Source organism: Aplysia californica, unplaced genomic scaffold (genome assembly GCF_000002075.1).
Source record: "Aplysia californica isolate F4 #8 unplaced genomic scaffold, AplCal3.0 scaffold00217, whole genome shotgun sequence".
Classification (NCBI taxonomy): Eukaryota; Metazoa; Mollusca; class Gastropoda; order Aplysiida; family Aplysiidae; genus Aplysia; species Aplysia californica.
This window is the reverse complement of record NW_004797487.1, coordinates 1,092,262-1,109,751: the sequence shown is the minus strand read 5'-3', so window position 1 is coordinate 1,109,751 and position 17,490 is coordinate 1,092,262. Positions and strand designations below refer to the sequence as shown.

Sequence of the window (17,490 nt, the reverse complement as noted above, 5' to 3'; positions counted from 1 at the left end):
TGTATTTCTATTTAGCATTTTTGTTGCCTTGCCTGGCAAATTTTGTTTCGTTGTTTTTTGTTGTTTTTTAAAGGGATTATTTTGCTGGGTTTATTGATTTTATTGATTTTTGACAATTTATTTTGTTGTTCTTTACTTTCGGGAAGGGGGAGGGGGTATGAATATTCAGGGCAATCTTCCAACACGGGCTAAAACAAAAAAGTGTCCTTGGCTATTATTCTTTTCTTGCGTGTTTCTTCTAAAAAGATAATAATAAAAGTAAAGCCGCGCCCGGCCACAATCTCACGGTCGATAAGAGGCGCGTGAACACCTTTATGTGTGCGCATGGGAGAAGAAATAAATGGTCAAATAGTTTTATTTGATTATCGCTCGTTAGTGATTCATGCATTGTGCTTCAGGTGTGGTACGAATTTTACGACTAAAAAAACACTTAGGGTGATTTAATTAAAGGCATGAAAGTACGTCTGTATGTATAATAATTATGTGTATGACAGGGCGTTGCACAGAGGCGACCAGCAATGGCATAGTGGTGAAATGTACGTCTATTGGTGAATTAGTGAAATATTGTGTATTTATGATGTATGTATGTGTAGGTACAGACTTCAACAAAAGTTACGGACCACTTTGACAGACAGTCCTAATTCTTGAAAATATCCAAAAAGAAAGACAGCAAGGAAAGTTTCAAAATTTTTGCTCTGAAAGTGTTAAAGGGTTACAAACGCGGACTGCAAAGCCTCTTAAGGGACCAAAACCACCACGTACAGCACGGAAATCCTCGGGGAATTTTAGCCAAATTTGCTGTTTTTTATCGACTTGTGTGCGCAACCAAAGACTTTCCTCAGTTAAAATTTCTGGTGCATAAACGGACGGACGTACGGTCTCGAACTGTGCTCACTTTGGAGGCAATAAAGCCACCGTTTGCGCAAAATCCGGTATCGCATCAACATACCACCAAGACGAAAGCTGAGAGGCTTTGATCGTGCCAGAGCTATGGCATAGCTGGAGGATGGAGTTGGAGCCCGAGAAGTTGCCAGAGGTATGGCGTGTCATTGTCTCTGTCATTGTCCGCCTGAGGTAGCGCCACCAAACCACTGGATCCGTCCAACAACGCCCACGTTTGTTTGTTTCTTGCATTTCGACCCAAGAAGACCACTCAGAGTGTTTGCAAGTGGTCCCTAACTTTTGTTGAAGTCTGTATTTATGTACGGTATGTATGTATTTATAATTATGTACTGGTATCTATGTACGTATGTATGTTTGCCATTGTAAACCAAATTGCCCTTCTTCACTAAAGTGTAATTGACTTCTTTGATTTTGTTTTGATTTTTTTTATATATACATGTTTGAGCCAATAGGACGGAGAGCCTTAGAAACGTCTGAAACAAACCAAGTGCTAAGACAAAGCAAGATTATTCTTTTTTGGGTGTGTTTTTTTTTAAATAAGAGTTTTACAGCACCTGCAACATAATAAGAACATGTAAGTGCCAAAGATTAGAGGTGTTACACACAAAAAAAAAGAAGAGGAGAGATGAGGACGAAAGATGTTTGATTGAAAAGAAGAAGCAAAACCACACCAGCCAACCACCCAAAAAGCAAGATTGACAGACAGAAACAACACAAGGAAAGAAAAGAAACATGACCAATCAGAGGCACCTCTACTTTCAGCCATCGTATAACCACACACAAGAGGACAACGAGGAAGCAAGAGATACAGGTAGCACCCTCAAACCACCCATGCCCAGGCGGGTTTGCTTTGAGTTTGAGTCAAGTGAAGCATATCATATCAACATTTTTTACAGTGTTTTACTGCGCTTGTAACTGTGGGACACATTAAGCATATCAACACTTTAACAACTCTGAAATGCGAAGAAAAGGCAATGAAGACAGACATGAACAATAGAGGGAAAGACCAAGATGTAAGACGACCTAACATTCCCACTTCAACCACTCGCTTGAAGATGGTAAGTAAATGTACATCAATACGAGTAGCGACGCAGTGGAATCAGGCGCTCGTCAATTTTGGGACACATGTTGTTATTTGTGTAATCAGCTTGTTTGTCTGTCTTACTTTTATGAAAATAAAGCTCATTTATCTTGAATAGAAGTCTGAGTGCCCCGAAGCACCGGGGAACAGCGACTTTATTTTTAAAAAACAGGAAAAAATGTGTCCAGGGAACAGTGACTGCCCTAAGCGAATACCTCGTCGTGATGGTATTGAATCCTCATCCTTACTGTCGTCATTTTTCCTCTACCTCTTTTGTAAGTTTGTCACCTTCTTGTGAACTGCTATTTCCGGGGTGCCTTAATAGTCGAAGTAGACTTTGTGCTATTGAGTCTAGAGAAGTGAGCAGAGTAAGTCTGATTCCCCGTTTGGACTTCTCTGTTGGCATCCACTCCTTGGCGCTCATATGACCCAATGCAGTTGCGATCCGATCCCCATAAAACCTTACTTTTATAAGAAGTTGGTGTGTTGAATGAGGAAGGGCCTAAGGGTCACCCGGTTTCTTCTATTTGTTTTTTTGTCTCCTGGTAGCAGAAGTAAAATTAGCGAGAAAATGGTCGCCAAAGTTTGGTTACTTCAAAAGCTTGAGTGTTCTTGGAAACTGCAAATTTTACATTTTTTTGTGTGCCTTTGTTGATCAACATTTTTCAGTAAAATACAAGCGGCAATGTGTTTTTAAAAGAATATAAAAGGTGTTGGAACATTAAAAAAAACAAAAAAACAAACAATTACATGTATATAGAAATCTATAAAAATTAACCAGCCCGCAGAAAAAGAACAGTTTCTTCAATTTCATCATTTTTGACGAGTGCCTTACTTCACTACATGGCAACACATCATATTCGGCGTTGAAGAAGCCTGCGATAGCACATGGTCAGTGTCTCCTAATGTAATAGTGGATCAATAAAATACTTTGGAGACTGTATATCTTATCTTATCTGATGTTATCTCAGCAATCCCATCTTATCTTGAGACAGGCACAATCAATCATGCTTTTTAAAAAAATGTTTCGGTTATGTTTTAGTAAGAATTTTATGGCACTTACAACACAATTAGGTCAAATAAGAGCCGAAGATTAGAGGTGTTTCAAGAAGAGTAAAAGTCAAGCAAAAAAACAACAACCAGAAAGTGGAGAGATAGCGACGATGAATGTTTGATAGGAAAGAAGGAGCAAACCACACCAGAGCAACCGCCAACCACCCAGACAATCAATCAGTAAATCAAACTGAGGAAATGTTTCAAAAAGATGTCCTTTATAATGTCATCATAGCAGGGTTATGTACAAAGTACACACAAGAGTACAAGAAAATCAGGAACAATTGACTCACTATGAAACGTGTAGATGTACGAACCAATAATTGTGTCAAATAAGAAGTAAAATGTACTAGTATGTAAACACTCGTTTGACATTTGACGTAATAACTTTAAAATAAAAAGCACAACATTGAATCACAACATCTAATTGTGTAAATTTTAAAAAAGAAAAGTCAACAGGTTATACATGTACATGTATAGAGTCATGACAACTCAAAAAGTTGAAGTAAAATGAGGGAAAAAACAAAATATTTTTAAAACATCTTATCATGGGGAGATAAAAAAAAATCACAGCTACTTTCAAGTTGCAGACAATGGCAATCCAGCTAACCGGTTTATGTATACAATGCACACATAAATATCATATATACATGTACCTCCTGCATGTGTGAATTGTCATTCTAAAAGCCATAAAAGCATTAACCCAAAAGAATAATAATATATATCCAACCAGAAATCACAATTACAGATCTAATAGATGTAAATACTCTAAAAGCCAACAAAACGTTTCACCCTTTCACTACTACTGCTGCTCCATAATCCTACAGCAGAGCTTAGGACAGCCTTGGGCCAGGCAGTGAAAGGGTCCACCCAAACATTGTGAAGGAATAATAAAAGTAATAGTGTAAAGTAAAGACAGGTAAATAAACAAAGTGGATGAATCACAGGAAGAAACGTAACAACAAAACTGGTCATGCAAACGGCTCCTAATATCAAAATAATAACAGCAGAGATTATATATAACAGTCAGTTTTACACTCTTATCGACACAATTTAGATTACATGTATTTAAGAGTTAGACATACATCTTCAACTCGGCTCGTTAGAGCCAATCCCAGCTGAGAGGGACACAATGTCCCAGCAGATAAACGAAGATATCATACCTGATTTTTTTTTTTTTGGATTTTTTTTTTTTTTAAACCCAATCATTTTTCACGTGGTGATTGATCTTAGGTCCCCTGCATGTGATGGTAAAGAGTTTACCCGTTACCCCCGATATAGCTGGTGGTTTGTAATATCAAAAGCACTATCTAAAGAAAGCTCAGATTTTATTTTAAAATATATAAACTGTAAACAATGGCAGAAATAGCATTACTTTGCCAAATGTGAATACGTGGATACTTTGAGTGTTCATTTATTTCTTTTTGTCAAACTGATGTACAAATCAAAAATGCAAAACTTAATTCTTAAGAGATTATTAATAATAATTATGAGCAGAGCACCCTCCCCCCACCTGCCAATCCTTTCTATTTTCTGAAAGGGATAACCAAATCCTTCTCTGCATAAAATACATGTTCTCAACCCCGCCCCTTTCCTTTCCACAAAAACAAAGAAAATCAGAAAAATTATAAATTATTTTCTGCACTCAAAAACAAAAAAATTCAATGTGTAGATCTAAATAATGATTCTCATCATGTCCAAGCGACATTTTTTTCTCCATAGGATTAAAGCTTGGTCTGTCATCCTGTGAAAGCATCTGAATGTGGCTGTACGTGTTGGTGTGTTCATTTTCATGCGTGTGTGTGTGTGTGTGTGTGTGTGTGTGTGTGTGTGTGTGTGTGTGTGTGTGTGTGTGTGTGTGTGTGTGTGTGTCTGAGAGAGATATACTAGATGAGATGATGAGTGAATCTGATCCCACATTTAAAAGAACATAAACTGCAATCAATATAATCATAAGAGAGGAAACATATCTCCATTCTATCAATATTTCAATCTACAGAGGGAACAAAACTTAAAGATAAAGCAATCCATTTTTTAGCAAACACCATCAGTGAAACAGATCCAGAGAAAAGGGCACTAAAACCTTATGGCATAACATAGTAGTGCCATATCACTAAACATCAGTCAAACAGATTGTCAGACTACATAATTGTGGCAATTGAACTTGTAAGGGTTTTACGCCCCCATCAACACTGTTTGGGTCATCTGAGAGGAGGGCTGCTTTCACCACGCCTATCAGGGCCACCACAGGCTGAGAGGGATACAGCATCTCGGCAGATTAACGGAGATACTGAATTTTTTTAAAATGTCCACCAACAAGAATCAAACCCACGCCTTCTGTGTACAACAGCAAAAGCCTAATCGTTTTAACTCTTGATGCTGCTCTTTCAGACAATACAAATTTCAGGAGAAAGAAAATGGACTCATGTAAATTTCCAGTCTTTAAAATATCATCAGAAAAAAATATATACTAATAATAGTGTAAATATGCCCTTTGTAGAAATAGGACACACAATATCAATGCACTATAACAAAGATCTCACACAACAAGATGATTCATGTCTCTATTTGAGACTGGCCTACCAAAAGCAGATGTCAACATAATGCTACTGTAGAATTACAAAGTTTTATCTGACATTTTTGGCTGTTTTTAGTTTCTCAGACCATGAGGTGAGAAACCAAATGCTATACCTGCTCTAATAAAAATCCTAAGATTATTCAAAAGTCGCTATCAAGATATTAAAGGGGTTACATTTTAAAAAAGCTTGCCTTGTTGTGAAATTCAAAATTTTGTAAGATAAATTTTTCAAAACTAGGTACTGGGCAGATAAAACTTTGTAACTCTATGGTAGAGATAATACAAAGAAGTAGATTCCATACTACTTTTAGGGAGTGAAAAATCTTGTGTACAAAGAGTGAGAGTAAAGATTGTTGAAAAAAAACCTTCTATTTTGAAAAGATGAAACAAAGCAATTACTATCAGTACTAATAGTGAACACATCTGAAGAAAATAAAAACGCACTTAGACTTATAAGGATCCCCCCCCCCCCCCCACCTTCTTCTTTTAAAGAGAGTGAACCATCAAGCTGTGCACTATCTTTGACTTGATCCACCAACTACATCTACATGAAAATTGGGAGCAACCATCAGGCTAGCTATGCTTGCGACTATACAACTAGGCAAGAGGATTTTTAATATTGAAAAAGCTGTAAACTATTGTAGTTTCAAGCCCCTCATAGACACGATTTAGATCACTTGGGAGGCGGTCTGCTTTAACCCTGCCTGTCGGGGCCAACCTAAGGTTAATTAATATATCGCCAAAGCCGATAGGATCAGAAAGTTGAAAAAAAATTAAACCCATCCCACACCGGAATCAAAATTACGTCTTCAGCGTGCATCACACAGTAGCCTGTCCCCTACACCACAAAATGCAAAAGCAAGTCAAACTACGGAGATAATGATATGAAAAAACAGCGGATTGTGAAAGCCTTGTCAAGGATATATAGCACCAACACGACGTCAGTCGTCTCATGGACAAACATGCAAAATAAACAAACACTTAATCATCATCAACTTCTTTATCAACAATAGCAACAAAAAAGTAAGCAGACAAAAATAAAGTAAAGCAAACACATCTACAGGGGTGTCCACTCAAACTGAAATCTGTGGGACTCCCGGATTCTCTTCAATTTGGCTGAGTTTTAGGTTTAGAAAGATTGCTCAAATAGTGAAGAAAAAAACCAGAGTTTCTATTTTATTTCGGTTTATAGCTATTTTCGGATGAATCATGTTTGGTTTAACACTAACAGTACCGAAGGCTCATATAGTGAAAAAACCTCAAAAACGGCACCAATTTAGAATGCTGAAGCCGAGGTAGATTTTTTTTTTTAATAAAAAAAAACTTGGCAGGCCAAGAAATATGCTCTAACAATTCATAGAGGCTCATCAACCATTCAGCTATCATATAGAGTGACTTCCTTTGGTATTTACTTCAGCGCAGTGCGTCCATTCGTTGTTTAATTATGTTTAGCGTGCTTGGTAGCGTCAGCGACGGCGACTAAAGTCACCACCGGAAGTGAGAGCATACTACGGCCTGGCGACTCAACGGTACTGTAAGTGTTAAACAGACACCACTGTACATTACTCTGTGCTTAACAAAATAAAATTACTTAACCATATTCCTCCTACAGTATTAACAACAACCAAAACTGTTAACAAAAATGGTAAAGCATTGTACCCATATCTCTTACTTCTTAAAACTAAAAATGACTTTTTCAAATATTGCTGAATCATCTTAGCATTCTTCTTCCAGTTACCAGTTTTTGTTTGTATGATTTGAAGAGAGCCATTGTTTTAAAAATATTCTCAGTTGAATTCTAAACATTGAAGAATAGATCTAGTACATAAAATTCAAAGAAAAACTACAAGCTGAACTGAATGTATTTCTCTAAAAGAACATTTTAGTTATATTTGAAGTATCATAAAAAAGCAGCAAGTGCTCTGTTATAATATAATCAGTTCTTATATGTAAACAGTAACGCACATTATAAGAAAAACCAGTGCACCCAACAGTAGAACACAAATGCACTAGAGTGTATTGCTTTGCATCACAAGGGAAAATACTGCATGGAGGGGTCAACATGACCTGTAAGACAGACAACACAACAGACAGTGTGACGAACAATGCGAAAAGCAGTGCTGGTCAAGGATTATCAAAGAAATCAACTACAAGAAATCAAGAGCAGTGGAGTATACTTAAAACAAAATCTACTGGATTTGTTTCAGCTTGACTGGGCTATCTGTTCAGTGAGGTTCTTAAGAAAGAATACGAGCTTGTTTGATCATTTGTAAGAAATAATGAGGGTCAAATGAAATGAAAAAAGAGAGCGGCAACAAACAGAATAAAATGTCAATGAGACATGAAAAATAGCCATACGTATTCCTTGGCCAAAAAAACACTATCAAAGCGATTTCTTCACAGCAAATAGAATTAAGTTTAGAAGCTTCTATTACAAACAAACACAGTAATACAAACACATACACACACACACACATATACACACACACATACACACACACACACGCAAACATACTATATTGTAGGCAGTAGCAGGGCCCTTTTTTCTAATCAACATTACGCTACATTAATTAATTCACATTTGGAAGAACTTTGAGTCAGATTACAACTTGAACCAACTTTTCAGTTAAACATTTTTTTGTAACAAACTCGTAAAAACCTAACTAGTTACATACACATTGTATATAGCATTAGCTTTCTCTGGTTTTATCAACTTTATGGTTTCAAACAACTTAAATAACAATAAACACAATGCCACTAAAAGAAACTCTTTATGGCACAATATGATGTAACTATTTTAAGCTGTTTATGGAACAAAATTTAGGCTTTATCTATGACAAGATTGTCAGTTTTTTTCCCCCCTAACAAGATAACAATTCACAAAAATAGACAACAACAAAATACTAGTAATGACTTTCATTTTCTGTAACAATTTCAAAGGACACATTTCCCAACTTTTGCTACAAATGTTAAAATTTCAGTTGTACAATTTCTAAACAAGGTTTATTTTTCTCTTTAAACAATTAAAAATTACTATCTTTAATATAGGGACTTTTTTAAAACTTGATCCAGAAAACGAAGGATTGTGGGATTGAGATCGAAACAGCTTTCTCTCCATCCCTTCTATCGGAAAAAACTCAGAAAGAGTATATTTTAATTTCTTACACATGTGAAATTATAGAAATGTAAATGCATTCTTTATCTTAACATAACGACAACAACAGAAAGATAAGCAATATTTTCTTCTCACTGTTCAAAGCGTGAAATTAGTTTGGGTAAAAAGAAGAACATCAACACAAGAGTGTTCTTTTTGTGCTAGGTCAAAGAAACAACTGAAAGACAGAAACCATAGAGGGAAAACAAGCAGGTCAGAATGAAATAAAAATAAAAATAACACAAAGCATGGGCCTATCATCAGTTCCACAAAAACTGTCTCCTGATAGAGCCCAGTATAACACATTGTAAAGCTTGGATTGGGTCAGCAAAATTTTTCAACTTAGCACTTTTTTTAACAGCATCTGACTACAACAAACAATCTTAAAACATTTTAAAGGGCACTTAATTCTTTGAATACTTTAAAAGTTTTCAAAACTTTCAAGGTCACCAAAATTGATTTAAAAAAAAAAAAGTCTTTTCAACCCATATTGAAGACAAACACTTATAAGCATCAGACTTTCACTAATGTGACAGAAACAAAATGAACATCTTTCATTTTCAAAAGGACAAAAATTTGGGTGAACACATGTCAAATGTTGTATAACAACCTAATCAAAGAAAACTTTACCTTCAAGGAAATCCTGAAGACAATAAAAAAAACAGCGCCTAGTTCCCAAATTTCCCATCCCAGCACAGCATCGACAACTACTGTCATATAAAATTACAGAACATCAAGTAGAAGTTCTATTTTTTAAAATATAAAATCTATTAAGAAAAATCCTTAAATTAAGTTGCAACTTACAACATGACAAAAGATATGTGTACACATTATCTATATTTTCGTATTACTAAAAACACTTTAAACCCTGATCTGGATCCTACTTATAAAATATCGCGTGGACTTTTCCAATTCTCAAGGATAGAGGATATTATATGAAATGTGACTCAACTCATATGACTGAGGGAAAATAAATATTCTCCTCAGGATCTTTATATATATATACATCTCTATAGATACAATGTGCCTTATTAAATCAATATGTCTGAAAGAGTGAGAATACATTTTCTACTTAGGAGCCACATGGGCACAATGTACCTTATACCGGGTGCCCATTGCAAATGGGAATGGGTCGGGTCTGGTTGGGTCCATCACCCAACTCGTCGCCTGAAAACAAACGTGTTTGTTTTAGAGGCGACGAGTTGAGCCATCAATTTGTGCCACGATAGCCGCTTTGTGCCCTCAATCTGGATAGCAAACCGAACCGACCCGGCCCAACCTGATGGGGCCAATGGGCACCCCATATTACCAATCTATATATTTGACGGGGTGCAAATACATAAAAAGGGGCCTATGTATTCTAAGTAGTAGTCTTATGGCAAAAAATGTACCCTTCTAAACCAAATTGTTTGGCTGATTGGAAAATTTTTCCTTCTTAGAAAATAACATTTATACAACAAACTCTACAAAATCTAATATGTCTGACGAGTGAAATCATCAATTCCACGTCGTAGTATCATGGGCACAGTAAATTTAGCTAAAAGTGATTAAAAAATTCAAAGTTTCTATATTTCATCCTATTCAGTTCTTATCATTGCTCCATATTCTCCCATACACTTTTAAAGCTAGCCACCACATTTCAAAAACCAACAACAGTTCTTACAACTATAAGCACCATTTCTTTAACAAGTCGTTATCTATGTGAAAGACTACTCACACATATATTTATATATTTAACTCATGTAGGTGGAAAACACAAACATGCGATCATTTTTTTTTTACACCTCGCTGTTCTCTAGTTATAAATGCAGATAATATTATTATAGCAAGCACCTGAAGCGCATCAGCAGTGAACACACAAGTAGGTATCATACTTCCTCCAACTCTACAGAAAATATTTTGTATTTCATTCTACGCAGCGATCTCATGCAAGCAGAAGACTACTCAATAAGTCTCTAAATATACAAAAAAGGGAGAAAACATTTTCTTCTCAGGTGTAAAAAAAACTAATGGAAATATTTGTAAAAGAATACTTCAAATCAAACAGGAAACACCTATTACTACAAATCTTTACATTCTACAAGAAATATTTTATGTTGTATAACACTACTTTTAAACACTACAGGAAATATTTTGTAGTACAGTACTTTTAAACTCCGCAGGAATCTTTTGTTATATTTGTATAATCCTCTATATCAAAGTCACAGAAGAAGCATACTTTTCTTAATAAGTCTCAAAATGTATGAGAGAGGAAAAACATGCATTCTAACAGGCAAAAAACTAGAGGGACAAGTTGCATTAAAATACATTACAAAAACATTACAAATTTCCGCACGGTCTTCAAATTTTACAGGAAGTATTTCATACAACCACTCTTCAAATTCTAGGGGAAATATTTTGTATTACAGTCTTTCTTTGAGCTTTAATGGATACATTCTGTACTACAGGAATAATATTTCATTATGTCTGTAAATACTGCACCTATTCACCCTACAGTATTGCCACAATCAAAATTCTCAATGCTCCTTTGTTCAAGAGTTTGCAGTTGACACCTTGATATTTTCTCAAAGAAGAAATTTCAACAGAGTTTCCATTCCCTTTATACCAATGACTTTAAGCTGACTTTAAGCTGACTTTAAGCTAGAGGTTTCATTCCTAAGAAAAAAAGAAAAAGAAGAAACTGGATGGGGGCTGACAACACACAAGAAAACAAAGCAAACAAGAGATATCACACACTCAATGTCACCACCCAAATGACATTGCCAATTTTCCCAACTACAAAATGTATATTATACATATATACAATGTCAACGGTTTGTGTGAAAACAAAACATTGTCAAAAAAAAGTGCATAGATATAATCATTCAGATTGAACGTAGCAACATATAGATTCTTGCCAGTGGAGAACTATCAGTGACAGAAAAGGAGGCATCTACAGGGTGATCAAAATAAAAACTGTACACTTTTTTTTTTCTAAATATCTTGCACAAAATTTGTACTAGAATGTTGTAATTTGGAACAGATATAATTCATTCAAAAGGAATTTGTTTAACACAAAATTCACAAAGAAGAAACCTATTTTCTAAAACGGAAATGGCTTTTATAAAAACCATCTATGAATGCAAAAAAATGCACAATTTAAAAAATCTTGTTAGGAAAGTCATGTAAAGATTGATAATATGATTTTTCCTTTCCTTTCATTTTTAAAATCTAATCTTTCCATCCCTGTAACCTTAAAACAATTTTTTTTTTTTCTGCTACAAAGTAAAAAAAATATTTTTAAAATTCTGGAATTCCGAGAACCAATGGTCTATATGTCCTCCTTTGGACTCGACACATCGTTCGTAATGTTCAGTGGTGGCCAAAGACAAGGATCCACTAAATCATGACTACTCAAAGCCAAACACAATGTGCACCTTACAGTATGGAGCTGTTTCTAGAGACAGAAGGGGGGTGGTGGGGGGGGGGGGGTGATGTTGCCCAAATAGACAGCATTTGTGGAGTTGATATGACCTGAAAGTTGAATATGGGCTTTGCCAAGGAACCAAATGTCATAGAGGAAATGTTCACACTTTTCAAGATGATAGAGGAATCATGAACACATTGCTATCCTCTGATAGCTTCGGGAAAGGGGAAATAGTACAGTAGTAGATGAAGATCTCCCTTGAGAATGCGGACCGCTGAAAGTTAGGAAAGTCCTTGCTGCAGACATCGTCTACGGACAGATGTCTCATGGGGCTCATCTACTGAATTCTGCACCCTGGTGACATTTAAAGGGGTGCGAACGGTGTGTGTTTGACCTGAAGTGGTTGTTTTGTCTGGGAATTTTTAGTTCTGATTCTCTACAAGTCCTGAGGGACCATTTCCACCCTTGACATTAAAGAAGGCCTTAAGGACATTTTAACATTATTTCCGTATGTTGTGCTAAACTTACGAAATGAGTTGGTGATGAGGAAATGTTCAATACAAAAACTCTCTGCTCTTGAAAAAGCAATAAAGATTTATCTAAAATGAATATCAGACAAATTCCTTTTGACTTCCAAATATTGCGTACAAATTTGAAATGCAAAACTTCAGTGTGGAGGAAAATATTAACAAAAAAAGTTGTACTGTTTTTTGGGAATCACCCTGTATTTCACAGAAAAAGCTCGGCAGCTTGCACGTGAAGCCTATCCCAAGCAAAGAAATTTACGTTTCACTGCAGAGGTGGAGAAAAAAAAGAAACTATCGATGTTACCGACTTTTTTCAAACATAGGTTGTTGACATGGTTAAGTAGAAATATAATACGGAAGATAAGTAAAGTCACAACATCTTGCTGTCTGATCTCTAATTATCAAATACCCTTAACATCTAATTATAGATTATTACCTATGTTAAAAGTCAGTGAAACCAAAAAAATATAAAAGTAACAATAAATTCTGTACAAAATACGTCACCACTTAAATCTTAAAACACATTTTATCTCAAAATGAAGAGCTTGTAAACACCAGTTTGTTTGTTTGTCCGAGATAAAAGATGCACATAAACACAAAAGTGATTTAATGCAGGGAAAGAGTGAGACAGACAGAGAGACAACAGAGGGCAAGAACAGAAGTAGGACCTACCGGTGGTGCCCTCACACCATCTGCATCATCTTTCCTTAATCCTTAGAACTCATCGAGAGAATGAAAATTACATACAATATCTCATCTGAGAAAATAAAATGCTAAACAGAAGCAATGGAGAAAATGGAAGGGAAAAAAAAAGGCTAACCAAAGGCATTTGTATATATATGTGTGGTGTGCACATCTTTGTGTGTGTGTGTGTGTGTGTGTGTGTATGTGTGTGTGTGTTGTGTGTGTGTGTGTGTGTGTGTGTGTGTGTGTGTGTGTGTGTGTGTGTTGTGTGTGTGTGTGTGTGTGTGTGTGTGTGTTGTGTGTTGTGTGTGTGTGTGTGTGTGTGTGTGTGTGTGTGTGTGTGTGTGTGTGTGTGTGTGTGTGTGTGTGTGTGTGTGTGTGTGTGTGTGTGTGTGTGTGTGTGTGTGTGTGTGCGTGTGTGTATGTGTGTGTGTGTGTGTGTGTGTGTGTGTGTGTGTGTGCGTGTGTGTATGTGTGTGTGTGTGTGTGTGTGTGTGTGTGTGTGTGTGTGTGTGTGTGTGTGTGTGTGTGCGTGTGCGTGCGTGCATGTATGTATGCCAGCATTTATGAGCACAAAATGTTTGAAAGTATGTATATTTGAGAAACTAAACACAAGACTAGGATGAGGGAGGAAGATCCAAAAGAAGATACTTCAAGTAAACAAGAGACAACACACAAGAGCAATATGTCAAATAAAAAAATCTTGTATCAAAGACATTCCATGGCGTCATGAATGACATTAATAAAAAAAACCGTTAACATCTCACACTAAACACGTATAAAGACGTGTCAACGAAATTTAAAAGGCAATTTTGACATAGAAACCACCCCCGTATTTGTGCAGGAGCAATGAGACATTCAACGTCCGTAAACATATCAGTCGTCGGGCATGGATGGCCCATCTCACAGGAATACAGGAGAGACTAAACACGGTGTAGCTAAAATAACAAAGACAATTTCAACTCAGATTTTATGTTCGTGTGAGAATTTTCAATTAATGAATTGAGATGACACTGGAGTACAACCTACTCAAAAACCAGGTTGGAGAAAACTTTTTTTTTCATCAATTTGTGCCCCCCCCCCCCCCTCCAAGACCATCAGCCATGCCTTACGGGGTACTTGATGATACCACTGAAGCTATAGCTGCACACAATGCTGTGGTGCTATGCTGAAACCAGTCAACTTCTAGCTCTGAAACCGTTGCAGATGTTGCTCTGCTGGTCCTCAAGAAAAAAATATTTCCACAAGATAAGGATTGACATCCATTACAACTTCTTTAGCTATGAATTGAATTTAACTTTGACATTAATATCGAGGAGAAAAATTCGCGGGGGGGGGGGGGGGGGGGGGGTTTGGTTTGTTTGAATTTCCTCAAGAAACCATTAATACAATTAGAACACAATTATACCACTGAATTGTTCTTGATTCATCACAGCCATCATTCCAAAATTTTCTTTCATATCACGTGACAAAATACATTGAACTACCACAACAATGCCTTTTTAAAATGTAAAAAAAAGGGGAAAAAAGCATTTATATCACAAAACTGCAGATACTCAGAAACACCCTTTTATATTCTTCCAATACAAAATTCCTCATATAATGATGGCCCTACAACAGTCTACCACAATATATGAGCCATACTTAGTATGTGGATTAGTGTTAATATGAAAGCTTCACAATTCAATTCGAAGATCACAAAGTACTAATTAAAAATGAATTCAGTCTACAAGCCATCTTCCCTAACTGACTTCATTTTCTTCTTCTTCAAAAAGCACCAGATCTGAAACAGACATTGATTGGAGATCATGGTTCGCTACTCATTTCTCTGCTAAATGCTCTAAAAAAATACAACTTTATAATCCCGATCTTTTCACACATCTCTCATTTTTTCACCATATCAAACATTTTCACAGCAATATTTTCACATCTGTTAAACAATGGGTTACAATACCCACTATCTGATTAAAATTAGAATCACATTGTGTTACAGCAACAGCAGTTATTTTTCTCCTGCCCAGACCTCTGTTCTATTTTTAAAACCAGTTCACAAAGGGACCTTGCAGACAACTGAACCTCACATTCAATAACATAGCAGTCCTCACCAAAGTCTTGTAAAATCTGCACACATCGCACCTTGTCCCCCCCCCCCTCCCCTCCTGTCTCCATAACTGAAGTGACCACGTTCATCGTCCAGTAGATCGACCCCTAGACCGTGGTGTGCTTGCGGAAGTCTAGAGAGCAGGAGTTGACACAGTAGCGTATGCCCGTGGGTTTGGGTCCGTCGTCAAACACATGACCCAGGTGGGCCTGGCACTCGCGACATTTCACCTCCATCCTCTGAAGACCTGGGGAGATCAAATGGGTTAAAAATAAACAGGGGCATTGTTTGTTTGTTTGTTTGTTTTAGTAGAGGTTTTACGGCGCTCGCAACTGCATGAGGTCATATGAGCGCCAGAAGATTAGAGGTGTCACAAGAGAGTAACAAACATAAAAAAAGAAAAAGGGGAGATAAGGACGATAGATGTTTGATAGGAAAGAAGGAGCAAACCACACCAGAGCACCCGCCAACCACCCACAGGGGCATTGTAGAGCACAACTTCTAACCACACAAGACTAAGTACAAATGCATACCATTAGGTAAAACTTTAAAATTAATGTTAGCATGATCAAGATACTTGAATCTCCTTTTGCTGATCTCACAAAGTGTACAACATTGTGTATCAAGTTCTTTCAGGATAATTTCATTTGTGAGGCATCTGGGTTAAATCAGACACACGTCAAAATAATGAAATCAAAGAAATCAATACTTTTCCGTCCAACTGGTAATTTTTTTTTTAAAGAACTCAATACAGTTTACGCTCACTTAAAAACACATTCCTGCATGAATTTTACTGGAAAACATTGATCAAAGGCACAAAATACGGAAATTTGTAGTTTCAAAAGACAAAACAGCTTTGAGAGGCACCAAGCTTTGGTGGCCATTTTCTCGCTAATTTTACCTCCGACACAAGGCAACCCCCGCCTTCTTCAATCATCAATATCTCGACTTCTATTCTAGATCACAGCCCCAAAAACTGGCCGAAATCGTGCCTCTTAGTTTCCCTGGCCAGCTACATCTGGAAGTCATTAAATCACCGTCGGAACCGCTCCGCGCCGGGTTACGCGGGGGTCACTGGCCGCTCCGTTGCGCATCAGCTACAGGCGGGCAGGACATGGCGTAATCGACACTTTTGACACTAATTATCGGCAGTATCCTCACTCTAACCACAAATTATTCCATACAATAAGAAAAGAGCAAGATTCCCCCTCTCTGTCTGCGAAAACCCGATCTCAATGCGACAATATGTGCCGATGTTACAGTGTGTGCAAAATGTTCTGAATTTCATCGAATTTAATATGTGTGTGCTTCACTTAATTCACTTTTAATTTCCAAAGTGCTTGCTCAATCTCAACAAATTTTGGTACATGCACTGATGACATATTTGTGCTTTGCGTGTATAATTTTCATCATTGTTTGAAGAATAGTTCTTGCAATATTAAGTCGCTTACATCTGATTCTCATCCAGTGCCTTTTTAATTGACCCGTGCAATTGCGTATTCTGGATTCTATGCTGTTTTAAGTTCAACACTTCTCCGTTAATTTCATAGATTATTGTTTCTATGAAAGGCAGACATATTTGTGCTTAATGTGTATACAATTCGTCTTTGTTGATTGAGCCGTGATACGATATGAGGTCGAATCCATTTGCCCGTGATTCATTTCTAACAGGTTTACTGAAATCTCCCTCTATGGAACACACACACGGGAGACGTTCCTCCTCCCTGAATGAACTTTGTCGCGTTTGCGGGTGTAAGAACGTGACTAAAGTACAACAGAGGCTGATAAGAAAGGCTAGGACATATGAGTCACTGCCAAGGGATATTTTATCATCCAATCACTGTTGACAAAGCGCACTCTATAGGTTTGATTTTCGACTCTCTCAACCAAACACACAGTCAAATTAATAATGACATCTCACACAGTGCACCTATTCCGAAAACCTCTATTCCAGGAATTCAGACAGCAATAGACACGTACATGAAGCTGTACAGAAGACATTT

General features: G+C 36.8%; 1 long non-coding RNA gene across 1 annotated transcript in view; it reads right to left on the bottom strand.

The window, feature by feature from the left end:
• Positions 1 to 9,238: 9,238 nt before the first annotated feature.
• LOC118477779 overlaps positions 9,239 to 17,490 on the bottom strand; it is a 14,057-nt gene continuing 5,805 nt past the window's right edge. The window contains exon 2 of the long non-coding RNA XR_004858604.1: positions 9,239 to 11,321. This is a non-coding gene — a long non-coding RNA (uncharacterized LOC118477779). The remainder of the gene's footprint in view (positions 11,322 to 17,490) is intronic.